Here is a 22,282-nt window from a genome sequence, read left to right as displayed (position 1 = left end):
CCGTTGGATGCGCGCGTTCGCCGGCAGCACGAGAGCCCCTCCACCGCTCTTTTGGTCACCGGAGGGCGAAACCAGACGCCCTCCGTCGTCTCTGGCTTCACCAGCGACAAGCCTTGGGTCAACTCCGACGAGTTGACCTGGGTTTGACCACAGTTTGACCCCCTGGCTAACTGACGTGTGGGCTAGGCTCCTTCTTAATTAAGTGTTAGATAATTAGCATTAATTAACTTAGTTAATTAGTTGAGCCACTGACATGTGGGCCCAGCCCTGCTGACATTTTTGTTAGGATTAGTTTAACACTAATTAACTAAGTTAACTAACTGAGTCACTGACCAGTGGGCCCTACTGGTCATGTTTGACCTGGACGGCCGTGTTGACCTGCTGACATCAACCTGATGCAATGCTGACGCAATAATTATTTTCTGGATTTATTCTTATTCAGGAAATTCCAGAAAATAGTGCGAACTTCAAAAAATCATAGAAATTAATCTATAATTCCAAATGCAAAGATTTATATATGAAAAATGATCAAAAAAATCCAATCTATCCATCTGTACTAGTATCATGCATGTTTAAACAACTTAAACTTGTTGTTTAACTCAAAAAAAGATAAAGCACTATATAAGTTCATAATTTGAGTTTGGGGTTGAACCTTTGGTTCAAAATTACTCAAACCTATCTGGTTGTAGTTGCATTAGCCCAACACACTCATTTTGCCATGTCATGATCAAGCATCATATTGTGTATTGCATTGATTGTGTTCTTCCTTGTTTTCCGGTATTTGTCCCCTCTCAGTAGGCTTGGCTTGGACGATGAGATCGATGACACCGATGAAGAGGTATACTATGTTCAGAAGTGCTAGGCAAGAAAAATCCCCTTGTTCATTCCGATACAATCCCACTCTCTCGCTCCTGCTCTCTTTTACTGCATTAGGACAACAATGATTCATCTGTTACTTGCTGCGGTAGTTGAACCCCCTTTTCCTCTACATGACCTGTCATTGCCAATATAAATAGATGAAACCCACTAGCATGAGTAGGATTGTTTGATCCATGTGGTGCCTACTCATTCATGTTTGTTTGTCATGTCTGCTACTGCTTGGAGTTGAGTCAGGTCTGATTCATTGGGGATGAATTGGAATATTGTGAACATGTCCTAGTATTGAGAGCTAACTGTGTGAACACGATTTGGTAAAGGTAGCGGTGAGAGGCCATATAGGAGTAAATGGTGGGTTGTCTCATTGAAGTCGTCCTCAGGAACTGAGTTCTGTGTTTGTGATCCATGAACAACTACTACCACTCATTGGGATCCTTAATTGACCCTCTTGACTTATTAACCGCCCCTGTCCTCTGTCAGTGAGTTGCAAGTAGTTTATGGTGTTTGTAGTATGCTGGAGGCCGTGCACAGCACTGACCCCAGGGGTGGGCTATGATGCGGTAGGCACATGGCACGGTGTACCAGGCGCCCGTTTGGTGTCTCGGGAACCCTGCACACATCATTCGGGGACGTATGTGGAAACCTCGGTCGAACTCCCCGTGGATGGAACCTGAATAGGTGATAAACCTGGACTAGGGACTTGTGTGGTTAGTCAGCTCGTGGGACACCCTCGCCAGGCTTCCGCTTGAAGGTTGCCGAGATACATTACGTGTACATGGCGGTAAGTGGCGAGAGCGTGTGTGAAGAAGTACACCCCTGCAGGGTTAACATCATCTATTCGAATAGCCGCGTCCGTGATAAAGGATCTCTGAGTTGCCTATACAGTTCATAGACAAGTGAAAGTGGATACTCTAAAATGCGCAAGATAAGCGTGAGTGCTATGGATGGCGTTCTCGTAGGGAGACGGGAGTGGATCCATAGTGGTGTATTGATATGATGAATATGTGGACTCGTGTGCGCCACCTCAAAAGAGTTGCTTGCAGTCGTAGTTTAGGATAGCCACCGAGTCAAAGCTGTCTTGCTACAGTTAAACTCCACCATCCCTTTGTTGATAATGACGCATATGTAGTTAGTTCTAATGTAAGTCTTGCTAGGTACATTTGTAATCACGTTTGCTTAATTTATGTTTTGCAGAGAGACTTCAGTCTTGCTAGTAGTTCCGCGTGGACTTCAACGTTTAGCTTGTTACCTCAGGTACGATCTTGTGCCCTTGGCAGGATCTTGTAGATAGTCAGGCTTCCCAGTCCTTTTCTTTTGTAGTTGTCTGTACTCAGACATGCTAAGCTTCCGCATGTGCTTTTGGCTTGTATGCTCTGGATGTTGGGTCATGATACCCATGATTGTAATACTTGGCTCCTTGGAGCCTATTGAATAAATACTTTGAGTCGTAGAGTTTTGTTGTGATGCCATGTTGTATTTGCACATATTGAGCATATTGTGTGTAGGTTTTGAAATGCTTGGTATGTGTGGGATCCGACAACCTAGTTGTTTATTCCTGGTAGCCTCTCTTACCGGAAAATGTCTCCTAGTGGTTCCACCGAGGCATGGTAGCTTGCTACTGCTCCTGAACAGTTAGGCTGGCCGGCATGTGTCCTTCTTCGTTCCTGTGTCTGTCCCTTCAGGGAAATGTCACACATTGTTCCTTTAAGTCCTTCTAGCTTGCAACGACTTGGTTTCATACGTTGTTGATCGACACGTTCATTGTTGGGTCAGGTATGCTTGTCCCTGTAAGTTAGCGCCACCTTGGGTTTGCGACTAGTCATGTCAGCCCGGGTTCTTTGTCATATAGATGCTAGCGGCACTATCATATACATGAGCCATAAGGCACAAACGGTCCCAGCTAGGTAAGGTGGCACATGTGGGAATATCATGCGTGAGGCCGCAAAGTGATATGATGTGTTACATGCTAGACTGGTGGGACTTAGGATCGGGTGTCGGTGTTCTGGGAACGGGGGTCCCCAGACTTGCCTGCCTGCAGCCTGCTGCGTTGCTCAACCAATGGCCCAGTACAGCCCGTCTTCATCAATCAAACACTCAAGACCCTCGCGAGGGGCCAAGCCTCGCGGGGCGGACGGTGCAAGGCCTCCTCAGGGGCGGCCTCACCAGGAAGGCTCGCGAGGAGGCAAAGAGATCAAGGCAAGGGGTACTTCGTGAGGTGCTCATGATGCAAGCCATGATGATCAAGACCAGGCGGGCGCCAGCCTGCGCAGTGTCCTCGTTTCCTCTTTGGTGCAAAGGGGGCGAGCGCAGGCGCGGAGTATCGAGGCATCAGGCTAATGTTTCCATATTGGTGAAATGAGACCAAGACCAGCAGAGCGGTAGGACGGAGGTCACCATGGAGCCCAAGACGGTATCATCACCAGCACCTTTGGCGGACAAAGACCACCTTTAGTCGGGATAGCTTGTACTAGCTGTCCCCTTTCAAAATGGCCATTGTTGCACTACAAAAAAAAGACACATCCGTGACATTTTGGGCCGAACGAATTTTTCTTCTGTCATACATATGACACTTCTATGACGGTAATTGTGACAAAACCCGATATCATCATAGATGTGGTGGGCTCCTACTTCTATGACAAAAAATCATGACAGAAAATGGGCTTTTCGTCCTGGGCGGGCCGGAGACGCAGCTGCATGACATTCTTTGGGCCGTCCATGACGGAAAAACTGTGGTAGAAGCGAGGGGGAGGAAAATTTCGGAGAGTTGCCGGTTACGGTGGGAGGTCGGGGGCCGAGTGATGCGCGTTTCTCTCGTACACGTACATGCGTGTGTGTGAGGCGTTGGCTCTAACTGAACCCGAGTGAGGCGTTGGGCTCTAACTGAACCCGAGCGATTGCACTGCAGGCTATGCGTTACTGTACCCGAGCGGTCGATCGATGGCTGTTAACTGAACCCGATGGTGCGATTCCTTCGCTACTGCTGCTAACTGAAGCCGATCAATTGGATGAACAGTGAGCGTTGCGGGGGGTTTGGATGAACAGTGAGCGGTGGCGTTGCCTCTGGATGAACAGGACCCCGTGGTGTGGAGGGCTGGATGAACAGTAGATGGTGGAGGGGTGGCCATGGAGGGGTGGTTGAACAGGACCCCGTGGTGTGGAGGGCTGGATGAATAGTAGACGGTGGAGGGGTGGTTGAACAGTAGTCGCGGGAGTAGCGCGCGGTGGAGGTTGGATGAACAGGAGCCTGTGGAGGCTGGAGGAGGTCGACGGTAGCCCGTGGAGGCTGGAGCAAGTCGACGGTGGAGATGAACAGTATCCCGTGGAGTCCCATTTTGCGGTACGCCACACCCCTCCTGATGAACAGGACCCCCGTTTCGACCGTATGAGGTCCGTTTCGTCCGTTTTGCGGTACACCACACCCCTCCCAATCAACAGGACCCCCGTTTCGACTGTAGGAGGTCCGTTTCCTCCGTTTTGTGGTACGCCACACCTCTCCCGATCAACAGGACCCCTGTTTCAACCGTAGGAGGTTAGTTTCCTCTGTTTTGCGGTACGCCACACCCCTCCCGATCAACAGGACCCCCGTTTCGACCGTAGGAGGTCCGTTTCCTCCGTTTTGCGGTACGCCAGGCCCCTCCCGATCAACAGGATCCTGTTTTGAACGTGGCTGGTCGAACACAAGGCCGTTTCCTCCATTGTGCGGTACGTCAGGCCTCGTTTCCATCGCCTGTTCCGTCCAAGCCCTCCTGATGAACACGGTCACACATTCCATTCCGACCCAGCCGGTTGGCTCCCCATGAACATGACGATGACGCTATTTCTTCGTTCCGACCCAGCCATGTACGTATGCTCGAGTAGGCATTCAAGACCCTGCCCGTATGTACGTACATGGCCGTATTTTCTTTCTTGCACCCTCGCCGCTGTACGTACGTGTACATGCTACGTAAGCGCCTCTACTACGACACGTGCGTGCCTCTACATCGACCAGTATGTACGTACACTTTCGCGACCAGAATGACAACGCTACGTACGCTTCGACCAGGTGGGTCCCGACTGTCAGGCACTTCCTTGCCTGCGAAGATGTAGCTGGTGGGTCCCAGCAGTCAGGGGGGCGAATCATTTTGGTTTTTTTTGCCCGGATGCACTTCCTTGTGTGCGAAGGTGTAGCTGGTGGGTCCCAGCAGTCAGGAGGGAAACATTTTTTTCACGAAATACGGTGGCTCGTCTGGTGGGTCCCTGCTGTCAGGTGGAGGAATCATTATTTTCCGCATAATAAGGAGGCAATTCCTTGCTGCGGCCGTGGACCCAACTGTCAGCCTCTCGACGTACAGTCCACCTCCGATGGAAGTCATTCCTTGACCATGTTGACCACGCCACGCCGAGAGCACCAGGGCGGTGGACGACGACGAGGCCTAGGAAGGGGACGACGCGGAGCCTGTGAAGACGCGGCAGTGGATGCCCACATGGAGAGGAGTATGAGTATTCACTCATTCGGCTGCGGTGTGAGGCTGTCGTCGCCGCAGGGCCTGGCCTAAGGTGGGAATAGTAGGGGGTGGTGAGGCCTCCGCAGCAGCACAGCCGGCCACGGGAGGCAGGAGCAGGCGGCACGACTGGCACTGCTTTGGGTGGCTGGAGCAAGAAGACCAGAGGTTGAAGAAGCACTACGGCCGTTGGATGGACATCATACGGTCACTGGAGCGAGAATCGTTCATATTGACTAAGTTTACAAAGCCCTCCGTCCCCGTCAACTTAGTAGGCCCACAAGTCAGCTTCCCACCAAGGTGAGTCCCAGCTAGCAGGGGGAGTATTCATTTTTTTGTGCGTAATAAAGAGGCACTTCCGGTGGGTCCGAGCAGACAGCGGGGGGAACGTTTTTTTCGCGAAATACGGTGTCCCGTCCGGTGGGTCCCAGCAGTCAGGGGGGAAATGTTTTTTCCGTGAAATAAGGTGGCCTGTCCGGTGGGTCCCTGCTGTGAGGTGGAGGAATAATTATTTTGCGCGTAATAAGGAGGCACCTCCTTGCGGCCGCCGTGGACCCAGCTGTCAGCCTCTCCACGTATAGTACTCTTCCGATGGAAGTCGGTTGTTGACCATGTTGACCATGCCGCACCGAGAGCACCAGGGCGATGGACGACGGCGACGCCTAGGAAGGGGACGACGCGGAGCCGGGGAAGACACAACAGTGGAAGCCCGCGTGGAGAGGAGTACGAGGGTTCACTGGTTCGGCTGTGGTGTGATGCTGCCGTCACCGCAGAATAACAGGGGGTGTGGGTGAGTGGAGGGATGGCCTGGCCAGCGGTGGGAGTAGTATGGGGGCGGTGAGGCCTCCACGGCAGCACAGCCGGCCACGAGAGGCAGGAGCAGTCGGCATGACCGGCGCTGCTTTGGGCGACTGGACCAAGAAGACCAGAGGTTGAAGAAGCACTACGGCCGTTGGATGGACATCGTACGGTCACTGAAGCTAGAATCGTTTATATTGACTAAGTTGACAAAGCCCCTGGTACGCTCCAACTTAGTAGGCCCACAGGTCAACCTATGAAACGGTGCGCCCCATATGTCAGGGGGAGGAATCATTTTTTGGGCGGCCGAAGCTAAGAATATCCGAGATTGAAGAAGAAGCACGACATCCGTTGGATAGACATCCAACGGCCACTGCTGCTAGAACCGTGTGTTGACTATAATAAGTTGACAAAGCCTTGCATACGTGTCAACTTATTTTTTTAGGGGACGCGTCACTTAGTAGGCCCACAAGTGTGTGGCAGAGAACTTATAGCCCATTTGTGTTTTGTAAGAATGTACATCCCATTTTTGAATTCTAATGGAATTTACAACAACCCATTTACAGTTTGTTAAAAGTACAGCCCATTTTCTAGCTAGGACAACGATTAATAATTTCAACCAACCATTGAAGACAGAATTCAATAAAATTTCCCACATTTTGATGGGATCCAAAATATTTTTATCCCGAAATTTCTAGTCAGATTAAATATAAATTTGTATTACGTAAAAATCCAACGAAACATTGCGCGCGCAACAATGAAAATTTAAGATTTCAAAATCCATAAATAATATTTTATAAACTAATTTCGTGTTTGGTGCATTTTTTTATAGTTACTGCCCAGTTTTTATAATTACATCCCATTTATTATTTTTAAAGCCCATTTTCTTGTTAAGCCTAATGCATCCCTCCTAGGAAAGATTTGGAGCCCAGCGGGGCGGAGAATAACAAGTTGACCTTGCCTGGGTATTCCTCAAAAAGACGTATAGCTGGGCTAGACATTTTCATCTTGAAAAAAGTAGTATATGGGCTGGATATCTGGCCTGGGCTAGACGGGCCACAGCCCACCCAGTTAATACCCTGCTCTTCTCTAAACAACAACGAAATCATCGCCAAGAAAAAACTCTGCAGTGCTCATGCCTCAAAAACACAAATACTGCTCGAGCTGCTTGGTCCCAGCTGTCGGCCGCACCTTGTGCAATTCTCTCGTTTATATTGACTACATAGGTTGAATGGTGTGGGACCGTGATGTCAGGAAACCAGGAGAAAGCAAAAAAAAATATAGTTGTACATAATAAGGAGGCACTTGCGTATGTACGACTATGGCCCTAGTGGGTCCCTAGTGTCATCCAGTCAAAATAAAGTCATCTCCTGAATCCTCATGTTCATTGACCATGTTAACAATGCTCGGCGCCATGGCGAGTGTAACAACTCGAAGGACAACGGAGAGGGCCTCGTGGGCCCTACGAAGGTCTGATACAGTGCCCGTTGCTCATTCAGGAAGCCAGGATCATCGGACACCTATGAGCACCTTCAAGAATCTGAGACGACATGAAACGGTAAGGCCGCGCTTGGGAGCTCTGGTTTATTTCAAACCTGTAATAACATACAAGTGTAATTTACTCGTCATCGGAAGGCCCGAGGTCTGTAAGTAAAACCGGCGGGTTACGCGTGTAATTTGAGAGACCAGTGTATATTTTACGAGCACCGCTATATGACGACATTACCAGACGATACATGCACGACGTGTGTATCATGCCATCCATGGGCAAGGCTGAAACAGCAGCTAACGACTGTATTAGCAATCGTCCGACTGTCGTTCAGCGTTTTTATCGTGTGTGAAGTACTTCCGATATTTTACTAGTCGAAATTGACCAACCAAGCGCCTTCGCCCGAGACCATCTGCTTTAACTTACAAGCGTCAGTTTTACAAGCGGTTTTGGTTGGAAAACACTGATCCAATCACAGCCTAATATCATGAGTTGGTCGGAAGATCATATGGTTTCATGTCTAACCTACCCGACATGTCGTATAGGCTATGAATGAAACATCAGACGATGAACTTCTTATGCACGGAAACAACAGAAGAGGATGATCTTCTTAACAAGCAAATCACTGGCATTAGATCGACATGCAAAACAATACGAAGCATTATTCTCAGGAGGCACGGTGAACAGCTCGTGATGCCGCATGCCACAACATTCCAAGCTCAACTTTGCAATCAAACACAAGGCCTGGCATTACATAGACAATATTTAGAACAAACTCTTAACACAGGAATATCTCAGCAGAGTAACTATTTACTTCTAAACTGAACACAGGAATAGGAAAAAACACTCGACGCTGCTCACAGCAAGGGCGTCCCACTCAAAAATATCAAATGCATGTCTTCTGGCTAACATCAATGAGCAAATTTTGACAAGGTTTTCCAATTCCAATATATTAAACTAACGTCTTCTTGCTAACATCAATGATTAAACTTTGACAAGCTTTTCCCATTCAAAATATGTAATGCCTATGATCGTGTCCTGTCGTAGCTTCTTGTACTTGTTTGGGCAATTTTTGCCCAGGGCACTCCACGTGTTGTTAAACTGCCAATGGTCTCTGCAGACTAGTCATGTCACCGATGTCTAATAATACTCTGTAAAATTTTCTCGGTCATTCCTTCCGTAATGTACCGCAACCAGTGACTGCTTCTTTATGCAAAGTGGAACGACCAACTGGATCCAGTAACGCAGCAGTTTGCCTTGGACACATTGGCTCCTTTTGTGCAGTTCAACTAAAATCGAAGTCGGAATAAAACCGAGCTTTAATTTTGATATCCCTGTAAGCAACAATAGGTATAAGGGAAACAATTACTGAGAAATAACGGTTGATGACTTGTCTTAATGGGAAACAAAGCAGGAGAGTAGCAATTCTCCATCAGTGCGATTCATTCATATTGACTGAGACATTATCTTAACAATGCCTTGTTTCAACACGTATAAAGAACGACAAAGCAGAAAAGTACCATTCCTAAAACAATGCAACTGATTCATTTTTAAAGAGACATTATCTTAATAATACCTTGGTTAAACATGTAGAAAGAACTACAAAGCAGGATAGTACCATTCCTAACAAGTGTTGCAGTTTTGAACTAAGATTCAGTAGTTAATTAATTCTGAGAGTGGCATTGCTTAATTTTACCAGCAGCATTAGATTAACGAAGAGCATAAACAGTTCCAGCGGAGAGTGGGCGCAACAACAATATGTGCTTCCATCTACTTATAAAGGGGGTGATGCAGAGTTTGTTGTAACAAAGCAATAAGCATCATATCTGGGTTGGTCCCATTTCTGTTCACTACTTAATGGGAAAAGACAGCAATACAATAGCTTCAATTCAACATTTATTTAAAACAATACCAATACAGGTAGCACAACATCTCAAAGCACACTACACAATCATGTGGATGAAGGCCCGTACTAACCTTTCATGAGAACACCAGGATAAAATACGAATCCGCTAACACGAATAGGAAATCCAATCTCCTTTTGTGTAGTTGCACTGAAATCAAGCAAAGTGTTTCGCGTAGCGAAGCAAAATGTCGCAATAGCAACAAGTTGAATAGATATCATGTGGTTGAGACCAAGATTTGAAATAACTCGACAGGAACACTGGAAACAAAACTCGATCTCCTTTTGTGCAGTTCCACCAAAATTAAGCAAAGTCACCGGTGTGACATTCAAGTTGAACTGCACAAAACACTCTTAAACATAAGTGTTTCGAGTAGCGAAGAAAAATGTCGCAATAGCAACAAGTTGAATCGATACCCCTGTTTTAACAGAGGCAAAAAAGCAAACAATTACTTGCCGATAAAGGAGGATGAAACAAACGGTGACAGAAAGAAGCATCTAACTTATCTTGGATGGAAAACAAAGTAGGATAGTAGCATTTCTAAAACGGTTGCATTGATTCATATTAACAAAGACACTCTCTTGAAACAACATTCGTTAAAAAAATGTAATTTACTTTTAACAGTGGCATTACTTCAATTTTCCGGCGACATTCTTAGATTAACAACAGCAAAATAGCTGTATGGGACATGCTAGCACCATGTGCGTCCACACATATAAATGGGTGATGCAGAGTATGTAGCCAAGCAACATATCTGTGTTGGTCCCATATTTGTTTTCTTTGAACTTTTTTCCTATGTGAGGGCAGCAAATCTAGTCCTGCACAAACTACCCGACCCCCCCAGTTTCTTTCCCTTTTCAACAAAGAGATCGGTTCCTTACAGATGTGTGTACTGGGTTACCCCCTTTTTCCCTTTTCGACCAACAAAGCGGCTGGATAGCCAGTCTATACTACTTTTCCTCCCTCCTTTCCTCATTGAACCACGTCCTAGATTCATGCTCCACCCCACCGCGCCTTTCTTTCCTCTTTGAACCAAGACCTAGATTCGACTACAGATCGAGAAAGATCCACATGCAGCTAGAGCAACGATGGTTTCAAAGAAACTTATACCTTACGGTCGTCGGGATGTGGCAAGGCATGCGGCGGGAGGCCGGATCTGCCACACTACTACGACAGCGAGGAAGAAGGGGTCAGTGACCCTCCCGCACAGGCGCTGGGTGAAAGAGAACAGCGCAGCCGGCAGTGGATTGCCTCCCTCGCCGAAGGCTATAGAGTTAACACTGCACCTCCTCCCCTTCCCGGTGCGACGGAATACGGATGCCTCCTTCACCAGCTATGAGGGGGGAGAGAGAGACAAGAGGCCAACGCAATCTTGTTTAGATCTGGTGAAGAGAGGGTGAGAGACTGTGAATATAGCAAACCCTAGCAAATGAACGCTTAGCCTCCTGCATGTAACATATATGTATTGCGGCGAGCGTGTGGAGAGTGCAAACCCTAGCGAACAAGCGCTGAGGCTCCCGCTTATATATATACTAATGTAGTACGGACTGAGCTCCAGTGCCTTCACTCCATATGCTTTTGGCTGTATGACAGGTGAGGCAGCCACATTTTGGGCCCACCTGTCATAAACCCAAAGGCAGGTGCACTAAGTCAATGAAGTTGCATCCATATAGTACTCTCGTGTGTATACGACTAATATATAGTGGAGTGGTTTTCTTATTCTCTCCATAACACTCGTTTTAAATTGTGTAAGTACGAAATGAAACTCTTTATTTAATGTACAATGAAGAAAACTAGTACTACTTCCGATGAACTAACGATCCACGCCCACGCGTCCTGGTCGCACTTCCTGTCCTTCACGTGTGGTACACTACCCTCCCTTAAGTGAACAACCACACATGCGCCAAATTATCGGAAACGTGTGAGAGTGTGTACAAATAAAGAATTTTAATAAAGAATTTTAATTTCAATTATCGGAAAGTTTTGAGAGTATTACAAAGTTTGACTTCAGTCAAATCTAATATGTGGAGTAAATAAAAATGGAGCGCTACTACGTCCATCCGGGTTTTTAGTCCACACCATTTTTTAAATCAAAGTTAATAGCTGGAGAAATAAACTTGCAGGGGAGCTAGAGACAAAGTTGTGAGAAGGCTTAGAAATCAATACAAAACTTATGCTCTCAGTACCAACGTCGATCCTTCTTCGAGGAAACATTTGGTTCATAGCCAATTGTGTGATAAAACTGCACCAACGTGAAAGACGACTGCGTCTCCAATGCAACTAAGGTGAACTGACGAAGGATATCATCTTTGTGTGTAACAAGCAAAGAGCACTGATGGAAGACAACTTGTTTTTCATTGAAAATCGACCAGCTTCACCAGCCGACGCAACCATGAGGCGCAACCATGAGCATCGATAGGTCATCGTGGTGATGCATCATCCATTTGGCATCAAGTTTGGGTGAGGCACCTATGAAGTTCGACAAATCGTCACTTTGGTCTGTTTCTTCTCAGTAATCAAGCTCGAGGAAGGAAGAACCACGTGGCAAAGGACAGTGAGGTGGAACAACAATGGCCACCCAATTTTGTGCAGTTCCACTAAAATTGAGGAAGACATGCCCGGGTATGGAGACACGCATCGCTATTTCCAAAAATATAAAAAAGGCTTAATGAAAAGTACACCCACAAACAGAAGCATCATAATTATATCTTGATGGGAACTAAACCAGGATACCCGAGAAAAAAAGCATTTCTTCATTTAACCAGTGATAGTACTACCACCATATGGACAATGACCGCACAACCACCATGTACTTTTTGTCGAAACAACATGTATACCTCCACCAAGGCATAAATCAGGACAACTTTTCGAGTGGCATTTCCTCTATAATAGTACTAGTAGGTGATGTTGGACCAGCCGACGAACCCTAGCTACTATGCATGGGGAGCTGGGGAGTAGTCGCATAGAAGAAAACCCGCACGCAGCGACCTGGGGAAATGGACCAGTACAAGAAGTTATACCTCAGGTGGGCGAGATGTCGTTTAGGCGGGCGGGCGGGATCTGCCCACACGACGACAGCGAACAAGGGCGCGGAGGATCTTCGTCCGTGCCAGCGCCAGCTCCGAGAGGACGGTGCGCATCGGCTCCCTCCGTCGTCGACGGTGACAATGTCAATGCTGCACCTCCTCACCTCCCGCAGCGGACGAGATTCGACCGGATCTATGACCACCGGTGAGGAGAGAGATAGAGTGGACACTGTCATCTTGTTTTGATATGGAGAGGGTGAGAGAGCGAGACGCGAGAAACTCTATCAAACAAGAGGCTATAATGGAGTAAAAAAATCTCTCCATGGCAGTGGTTTTAAATAGAATACGCGCGTTCCCGGAAAAAAGAAACGAAAACTGGCGGATAATTTTTTAAGGGTCTGTCTAGGACACATCTATATGTCTAAGTTGATGTCCACTCTGTTTGTGGTCTATTTTTTTGTCCTAGTTCTTTTTGTTTCTTGTTGCTACATTATATACTTGTGGGAGCTTAGATGTGATATCCTTAAATAACATCTAGATGTGAATTAGACAAACTGATTTTCTAACGTACCAAGAAAGAAAACTCGATCAAAAACACGCCCCGCTTCCAGGTCGCGAGAGTCGTCGCGCACACACACATAGACATAGACATGCATATCCGTGTTTACTTAAGATTCCATTTCCATCTCCATCTCCAATCATATTTGTCCAACTGGCACATTATTTACGTTGTTAATTATATATGCAGCAATATTAATGTACAACATCTCTTGTTTGTGCACGTCCAGACCGCTGCCATGGCCGGTCCTGACCAATCCGAACCCTCTTCATCACCCGCGCGTGCTTCCCGCCCAAACGATCAGTGCCACATTCATGCCCGGCCAGAGCGGACGCGACCTCTCACTGGCGCCGGCATTGAAGCGGCGTGTCGGTCGAGAGAGCGTCGCCCGTGCCGCTTCCGGGTGCACGCGGCTGCTCCGCGCTCAAAGGTCGCAATAGCCGGCTACAACATGCATGTAAAAAGTTCTTGGTAGTCCGTGCTACAGCTAGCTGTCCTCCCCCAACTCGTCAATCTCTTCCAGTAGTGCTAGTAGTACTCCATGGCACAATCCATCGACAAGCAGGCGGGAAAGTTATCGTATACTCGGTTTGCGGTGAGTGGCATGCCGAGCGACCGTGTGGAGTCGAGCCATGGATGAGGGTGAGACATGAACACGACAGACGTGATTTAAACGTTGGTTTTGCTCGATGGCGCGATCCAACGAAATGAAACATTGGTTTCTCTCTGTTTCCATTTTTTCTCCGGAAAAACGGAAACATTCCACTCCATTTTCATTCCTATTCCAAGGTTGCCCCGTTACAACATTCCATCAAATACAAAGGAAAACTAACACGCATGCTGATGCATCTCAATGATTCACAAATCATAGCCAATATTTACTTCACAACTAAAGAAAAAAGTTGTGAGAGCGTGTACGAAAGAAAAACTACTGATGGGGTCACTACGACTTAAACCCTAAACCCTAAACATGATTTAATTCCCTGGCCAGGTAGAACCTGTCGAAGGAAAGACAGCTGGCACCCTCGGATCATACGATGCTTTTGTGCAGTTCCACTAAAATCGACTTGAGCATCCCTGATGGCAAAGATATTGAAGAAGTGTGATTAGAATAATAGTACTGACACTAGTTCATGAGACATAAACTCATCACAAGTAGAAGCCGGTAGAAGTAGAGAAAGATCGACATGGAGATGGAGCTACGGTAGTGGAGCAAGCCGGCTCCAAAAGGAAGATGGACTACCTGGGACATCGGGCTGTACCTAGAAGGGCAGTTGGGACACGACATCGGCCCATACCACGGTGACCCCCGATTGGGACGCACCAACTGTGGGTTTTCTCCCTTGCCGATGTCGACTGCGTCTACGCAGAACATTGTTCCCTTCCCCCAGCTGCGGGATCAGGCCCGTCATTCTATGCTTGTGAAGAGAGCAACCTTAGCAAGCAGGCTTGTAGCTTAGGCTCCTGCTAGTGTATATATAGTGGTTTTCTTTTTCTCTCCATATCAACCATTTTATATTGCGTACGTGTCATTCAAGAGTGAAATGATGGTTGCTTCTTCCGACTAACTTACTGTGTGATTTGACTGCTCCTTAGTGGCCCCTACACGTACTCCCCCTACGTGTATGCAACAGTCACACGTACACATGGATGCAAAAACACGCGCGACACCCTAATGCATGCATGTCCGAGCACACGACGGAACACACACGGTCACGCTAAGTGCTCAACCTACACGTGCATGCACACACATACTCAGTCAGGGTGAGCTAGTGACCGTATAAACAAAGGAATATATATATATATATATATATATATATATATATATATATATATATATATATATTGAGCGCAGTGAGCATATTATGAAGTCCACTAACCGTATTTTTACAAATATACAGTGACAGATAGTGTATTTATCTCATTTGAAATTAATCCATATTAACCGGAGAGGAGGCAGTATGGACTAGCATTACTTGCGCGTGGTGGCTCGCAGGACAAGGAGAAACTTTTGACTAATGCAAGCTCTCCCTCGCTCAGGCGGTGGACGTGCAACAGTTAATTCGGTGTCAGATTGCCAGAAGCATACACTATACTACTAGTGCTACTATTGTTCGACTTCCCGAATAGGCGAACAGCCAAGCGCAAAGTTTACTAGTACTAGTACTACTAATATAGTCTATAAAGGTACGTACTATACTAGTACTAGGAACCGGATGAAGGAGCGTCTGCACTCTTATTATAATTTTAAAATGTGATAAAGCAATCTTCAACACATTTGGTTCTCTTCGAGGGTTCTCGCATGTGATAATGGAAGTTGATTGCATGGAACACTCGCCACAATTCTCGCTTAATTCTGGCTCATATCCTGTTACAAATACTAGCGCTCGGTAATATTTCCTCTTTTTTTTGTTATTCAGCATGTAAACAGGTCAGCAAACCTTGCGGCGCATCTTCATGCGAACTGTGCTTGCTGCACTTTGAATGTGGCCGAGACCTGGCTTGATGAAACACCTCACTTCCTACTTCTTTTTTGTGGGGTACCTCACTTCCTAGTGACCAGTGTCTTGGCTGATCGTCCTAAGAATGCTCATATATGAATATAGCTCTCTCATTTACCCGCAAAAAAGATTAAGCCATATTAACCGGAAAGGAGGGAGTATGGACTAGCACTACTTTTTGGTGTGTCCCGTCAACTCGTAGAACAAGGAGAAGCTTGCAGGACAAGGTGAAGCTCGCTTACGCCTTTTGACTAATGCAACCTACCCTCGGTGGACATGCATCAGTCCATTCGGTGTCAGATTGTCAGAGGCATACACTATAGTACCCAACATGCGGAGTACCATCATTGTTCGACTTCACGAAGAGGCGAAGAGCCAAGCGCAGTAGTACGAGTAGTACTACTACTAGAACCGCATGGTGGAGCGTGTGTACTCTTATTTTTTTATCTCTGATAAAGTACATGTTTATTCCGGAGAAGGGCAGAAAATGGCAGCCCAACATGTAATGAATGATATCGATCAACCAATCATGCTTGAATATATCTTGGCCTCCATGCGAACCCGTCTGTGTGTTCTCGCTCCTTGTCTCTCTCAAGGAACGGCTGGTTGGCTCTTTGCCGTCAATTGAGATCGGTTTGCTCACACTCCTGTCCCACATGTCAGTGATATGCCAAGAGGAGGTGCGTTGACCGACTGGCCATACGCGTACTTGGTTTTGAACCTTCATACTACTCCCTCCGTCACAGTTTACAGGGCGGGCTTCATTATGATGCATTTCTCTTAATGCATTTCCACCACCAGAGAGACTTTAGACGCGTTTGGTTTAATGCTCAATTAATTAGGGCGTGGTAACCGCAATCAAGTCCACAATTTTCTCTCCATGTACTCTGTACTACTCCCTCCATTCCTTGATATAAGGTGTATAGATTTTTGAAAAAATATCCAAAATATAAGGTGTATTGTGTTGCAACACTCATTTGGATAATTTTTTTTAGGATTTGATTACATTTCCTTATATCATGCAAGCTCCTCTATTTTCTCATGTCAATTAGTCAGGTGTAAACTTGCCCAAAACTTGTGAAATTTTGCCTTCACGTGCGTTCTTTAATTTTTGTGCCAAAAACTATACACCCTACATTTAGGAACGAAGGGAGTACTACGGAGTGGAGTAAGTGCATGCATGTGTGTACCCGGGGTGGAAGCACTGCATACATGTGTGTACGCATTATTCCCTCTAGTAATAGACATCGTGCTATAACTACCAATGCTATTTTTCAGGCCGATCGCTAGTCGCCTTGGTCCCACAGATCTTTTTTCTTTTTTCTGAAGCGCGCTGTATAAACAGTGACGGATGGAGTAGTATGAGCGGATTCAAAGAAGAGCGTATTGACGGTTGCTTCTTCAGAGCAACTTATAGTGGGAAAGGTGGGGCTTATGATTTAACTACTCATTACTCACTATTAATGCAGCGCAACGACCGGGCTGAGTCTCCCATGCGTTTGTGCACTACCCCCTCAGTTCTTAAATATACTCCAGAGTATATTTTTCTTTCTAGATTTCAACGAGTGACTACTCAAATATTTGTCTTTTTAGAGATTTCAAATGGACTGGCACATACGGATGTATATACATATTTTAGAGTGTAGATTCTCTCATTTTGCTCCGTATGTAGTCACTTGTTGAAATCTCTAGAAAGACGAATAGAATATTTAGGAACGGAGGGAGTACACATACGAAGCAAAATGAGTGAATCTACACTCTAAAATATGCCCATTTGAAATTTGTGAAAAGACAAATATTTGGGAATGAAGGAGTATAATTTTGTGCATGGCACATGGACCCGGATGATGAAGAGGCTTCTAGCAATGCTATCAAGCTTCCATCATTTGTTTACATAATTGACGTACTATACAAATAATTTTCCAGCGAGACATGAAATTGTACAATGGTGTGAGCTTTCAGCTTCTGTTTCGCGTGTCTTGCCATCGATGCTCTTCAGGAAACAATAAAAAACTAACTTCCTTGCTAATGCATGTTAATTATTAGCAGATCAGAGCTAATAATTACATCACAACTAAAGACAGAGTTGTGAGAAGGTGTTAAATTAAAATTGATCCATGCTTTCATTGGCAGCAACGTCCCCCCAGCTCTATCTAAATCAACAAGGCATGTTGGGAAAAAAGTAGCTGTCTGGAGCATGCAACATTTCAATCATTTTGTGCAGTTCCACTAAAATAGAGCTGAGCATCCCTGTTCCAAAGATATTAAGTGTGATTACGATAGTAGAGGATTGCTGATGAAACAATAAACACATAAATAGAAGCCGGTGACCTTTGCAGTCTCTCTTTAGACTAACTAGGTGGAGAAGATTAGGCTCGTAGTTGGATGAGGAGGATAGAGCAAAACCAATCTCCCTTTGTGCAGTCGCACTGAAATGTAGAGACGTTGCCCATGTAACATTTTAGTACAACTGCACAAAACACTCTTAAGAAAAAAGTGATTTGTGCAGTTCACCAAAAGGTCACAATAGCATCGAGGTGAAATGGATAGCCCTGTTTGCAAAAAAGAGGTAGAAAGGAAACAATTACTGGCCAATAACAGTTGATGGCACATGCGACGACAAAAAAGAAGCATATTCCTTGCCCTAAGGGAAGATAACAACACGGTTGTGTTTGTCTAAAATGGTGTGAGGACGAGAATGCACTATGGAAAGTACGCTGGACGAGCTACGTTTTGGGCAAAGAACTATGGAAGATCCACATGCAGCGACGTGGGAAGACAGGCAGTGAAGCAAGGCCGGAGGGGATACGTGGAGGTCGTCGGGACGTAACTAGGTGAGCAGCGGTGGACGGAATCTGCGAGCAGGTGGCATAGGCCCTGCCGCGCCGGAGCTTGGTCAGAGAGAACGGCGTGTACCGCAGATCGGGACATGCTGCCTCGGCGCCGTCGAACGGAGAAACGATGCACTTCCTGCCTTTCCCCCGGCGGACGGGATGCGGCCGGATTAGTGACCAACGGTGAGAGAGAGAGAGAGGCCACCGCACTCCCTTTCCCTCGGCGGACGGGATGCGGCCGAATTAGTGACCAACGGTGAGAGAGAGAGAGGCCACCACAGCCTTGTATGAGATACTCTGAAGAGCGACAAACCAGGCACGCAAGCCTCCATTGTATATAGTGAGCGGACTACCTTTTTCTCCATAAAAATCGTTTTATATTCTATGTACGTGCCATTGGGCGCTATAACTTTATTTAAAAATAACGCGGCAACGCGTCAAGTCGAACTTTGTTTCGTGCAGGCGTGGTACACGACCTCCCTAGGTAAACAACCGCTACAGGCGTTCAAATTAGCACGTGGGCTGCCATTTCGTAAAGAAATGAGCTCCACCGTCCACCCGCGCGGGTGTGGCTGGGCACGAAGCGTGAGTACGTGCACGGTGCACCTATTCAGCTATTCTCTTCTTGTATATGTACACCACCTACATGGGGTTGTGTGAGAGAGATACAAACCTAGAGAGATATAGTGTGTGGGTTCTTGAGAGTTTTTTTTGGGGGGGGGGTTCAATCAAAAAATGTAACATATGCAATGTGTGTGAAATAGAGTCCTGGATATAACATATATATAGAGGGGGTGATCCACAAGAAGAGAGTGGAGGTATCACCAGATTGAGGTGTCCATAGAATCAAAAAGAGGGATGATGTGTGTGTGTGTGCGTGCGCGATCGATAAAGAGTGCCATCGAATTTGTGTGTGCCCACGTCAAAGATATAGAGTGGCTGGCCTACTGGAACGTGAGAGGAGACATGTGCAATTTGTATCTGTGGCATGGATACCTACCTGCAGCGCTCGACTATCGGTGTGTGGTGGGGGAAGAGAGAGGCCGAATTAACTATAGAGGTACAATGGCTGGTATATGTGTGGAGGAGGAGAGAGGCCTACCTCATGTATTAAGGAGATCGATCTGCCTCATGTATTAAGGGAGATCGATCGGCATCCATGCATAAGTGCAGGAGAGGAATAAGGTTGGGAGAGAGACAGAGCTAGAGTGTTGGAGGGGGTGGTAGTGGAGTTGCTTCTAACAAATGGTGGGATAGACTTGCTAGACAAACGGAGGGCACGCTCACATTATCAATAAGAGAGGAGATGGCTGCTTGTTGTCTGTGCACGTGCGTGTGAGAGACGGGTCAGGAGGCATGCACGAATGATGAGGGGGGACGATGTGGCTGTGGTAAGCACACATAACTACATAGGAAGATCAATCGCCCTTTGTTAGAGAAAGGAGAGACATAACTTGTGAGGTACGTCGATCGATGGGGGGGGTAGTTAAAGTCGATCCAGGTATATATTGGGAGATTGATCGGTATACATGCATGTGTGTGTTAGAAGCAAACGAGGCACAAGGAGAAGGATAGAGATAGAGGGATGCATGTAGGAGGTGGTACGAGAGGCATACTATATCGAGTGGGGAGGAGTGTGCGAGTACGAGAATGATGAAAAGAGTGGTGGGAGTGAGGCATGGACGGTGACAAGAGAAGAGGGGAAGCTTGTGTTTGTGCTAGGCACACCTGGCTAGAGAGGCATATCGATCGATGTGTGCCGTAAAGAAGGAGCTGGGGGGCCTATACACACCATGGGTGAACAACCTGAAGTGAAAAGATGAATTTGCGCGATGGAGCTAGAGAATGCCGAGGGAGGGTGAGAGGGATGCGGGCGTGTGCATGCACAAGAGAAAGTTAGCGCTAGCTACAAAGATAAGAGGGTTGTGTGGGTGTAAAAGACGAATAGAGATCATATATACTTCATTATCAAAAGCGAATTCAGATATTTGAAGAATTTATCATAGTGTTTTAAACCGACGCATGTGTGAATATATATAACGGTGATACACATGGTGTGTTTATGAACATGTTATACTACATTTAATATATTTTATCTCCACTCTTATAAAAAACGGAGTTATTGATGATGGTGTGCCTGCCATCCTGCATTATAGGCCGTCCGATTTATATCTGGCAGATAGCAAGGAAACTATGATGGTTGAAGTTGGCAACAATCATGATTGTAGATTCTTATTGAAATAGAGAAACAAATTCAAATTTAGTTCGAATTGCAGCGGTAGTATAGACATTTGGAATGCACTAAAATGTTGGTATGAGTAGGTTACATGCATTATACAGCAAGCGAAAAAATTTAATCGGACATAACATGGATTCATACTCCCTCCTTCCATCTATATAGGGCGTAATGAGATTTTTAAGACCGCCTTTGACTATTGACAAGATTAATAGTACATGACATGCACAATGTGAAAATTATATCATTGAAAGAACCTTTCACAGACAAAGTTAACGGTGTGCTTTGTGTAAGTTGCATGTCATATATCATTGCTCTAATATTTGGTCAAAGTTAGCATCAAAAAACGCATTAGGCCCTATATAGATGGAAGGAGGGAGTAGCTTTGAATAGCATTTGTATAGTAAAACGGGGCAAGACTCTCTCTTAGTGTGGTGTGAATAGTTTTATTTTTTTCATTTTCTTTTTGCTTGAGGGAAGTGCGAATTGATTTGGTACGTACAAGTACAATATTACTACACGTTAGGCTTGTCCCTAAAATTCAACCCGCATCTTGTTATATCCCGAAAATTCAGATATCGTGCTCCCAAAACTGGCGCCTTCACAACCCGCGCCTTGCTATCCCGAAATTACAACGCGTGCGAAAACTCCCTCCAGCTGCCAAATCCCGACACACGAAATCCCCCTTCTAACCCTGAGCCGAAAGGGCCGCTAGTTCAAATCGGTGGGGGGTACTTTTGTAACACACCCTACATTTTGGACAAGCGCGTCCCTAAGTCATGCTTCACCCCCTCCCATCGCCCCCTTTTCGCCATTCGAAATCCCAGGCCGCCATAACCTCTCCGCTCTAGCCGCAAAACCCCACCCTCCTCCATCGGCCACGTCACCGCTGCCCAGCTGGAGCCTCTTCCCCGACGACGTCGTCCACCGCAACAGCTTGATGTCCCTCGTCCACCTCCCTGGATGAGGATCCATCGTCCATCTCGCCGTCCCGCCGGTTCAGTCGCCCCGTCCTTCACCTCCAAGGAGCTGCTCCGACGATTGCCTTGTCTATCGCGGCTGCTCCATCCCCACAGCGCCGCCTTAACCTGCTCCATCGGAACCGCAGCATCCTCACCGACTCCTCGGACGAAGCCGAGGCCTACTCGGCGCCACCAAAGAGGTTGTACACTCATCGCATCGCACCTTCTCCTTAACTCGACCTCCCGGCATCGACGATGCTCCATCCGGCACCCCCATGGAGCGGCTACCTTGAAGCCGGCTCCACGGGCGACATCTCCACGGCGGCTCTCCCCCAGTGCGAGGCGCCTTCGGTGGTGGCGTCCATACCAGCCGGATCTACTGCTGCTGCTCCGGCTCTCGCTCGCTCGCTCGCGCTGCTGCTGCTCCGGCTCTCGCTCGATCGCTCGCTCGCCCAGCAGCTGCTACTGCTCTCCCCCTCGCTCGTGTTGCTGCTCTGCTCCGATTAAGCCACACTTCAGTCGACTGAATCGACTTTTGTGTCAGTCGATTTTCAGGGGTTGGGGGGGGGCTCGCCGGAGTTAAGGAAGAACCACCCGCAACGGGGACGGGGGCTCG

This window comes from Triticum dicoccoides, chromosome 2B (genome assembly GCF_002162155.2).
Source record: "Triticum dicoccoides isolate Atlit2015 ecotype Zavitan chromosome 2B, WEW_v2.0, whole genome shotgun sequence".
Lineage (NCBI taxonomy): Eukaryota > Viridiplantae > Streptophyta > Magnoliopsida > Poales > Poaceae > Triticum > Triticum dicoccoides.
This window is presented reverse-complemented; position numbering follows the sequence as displayed.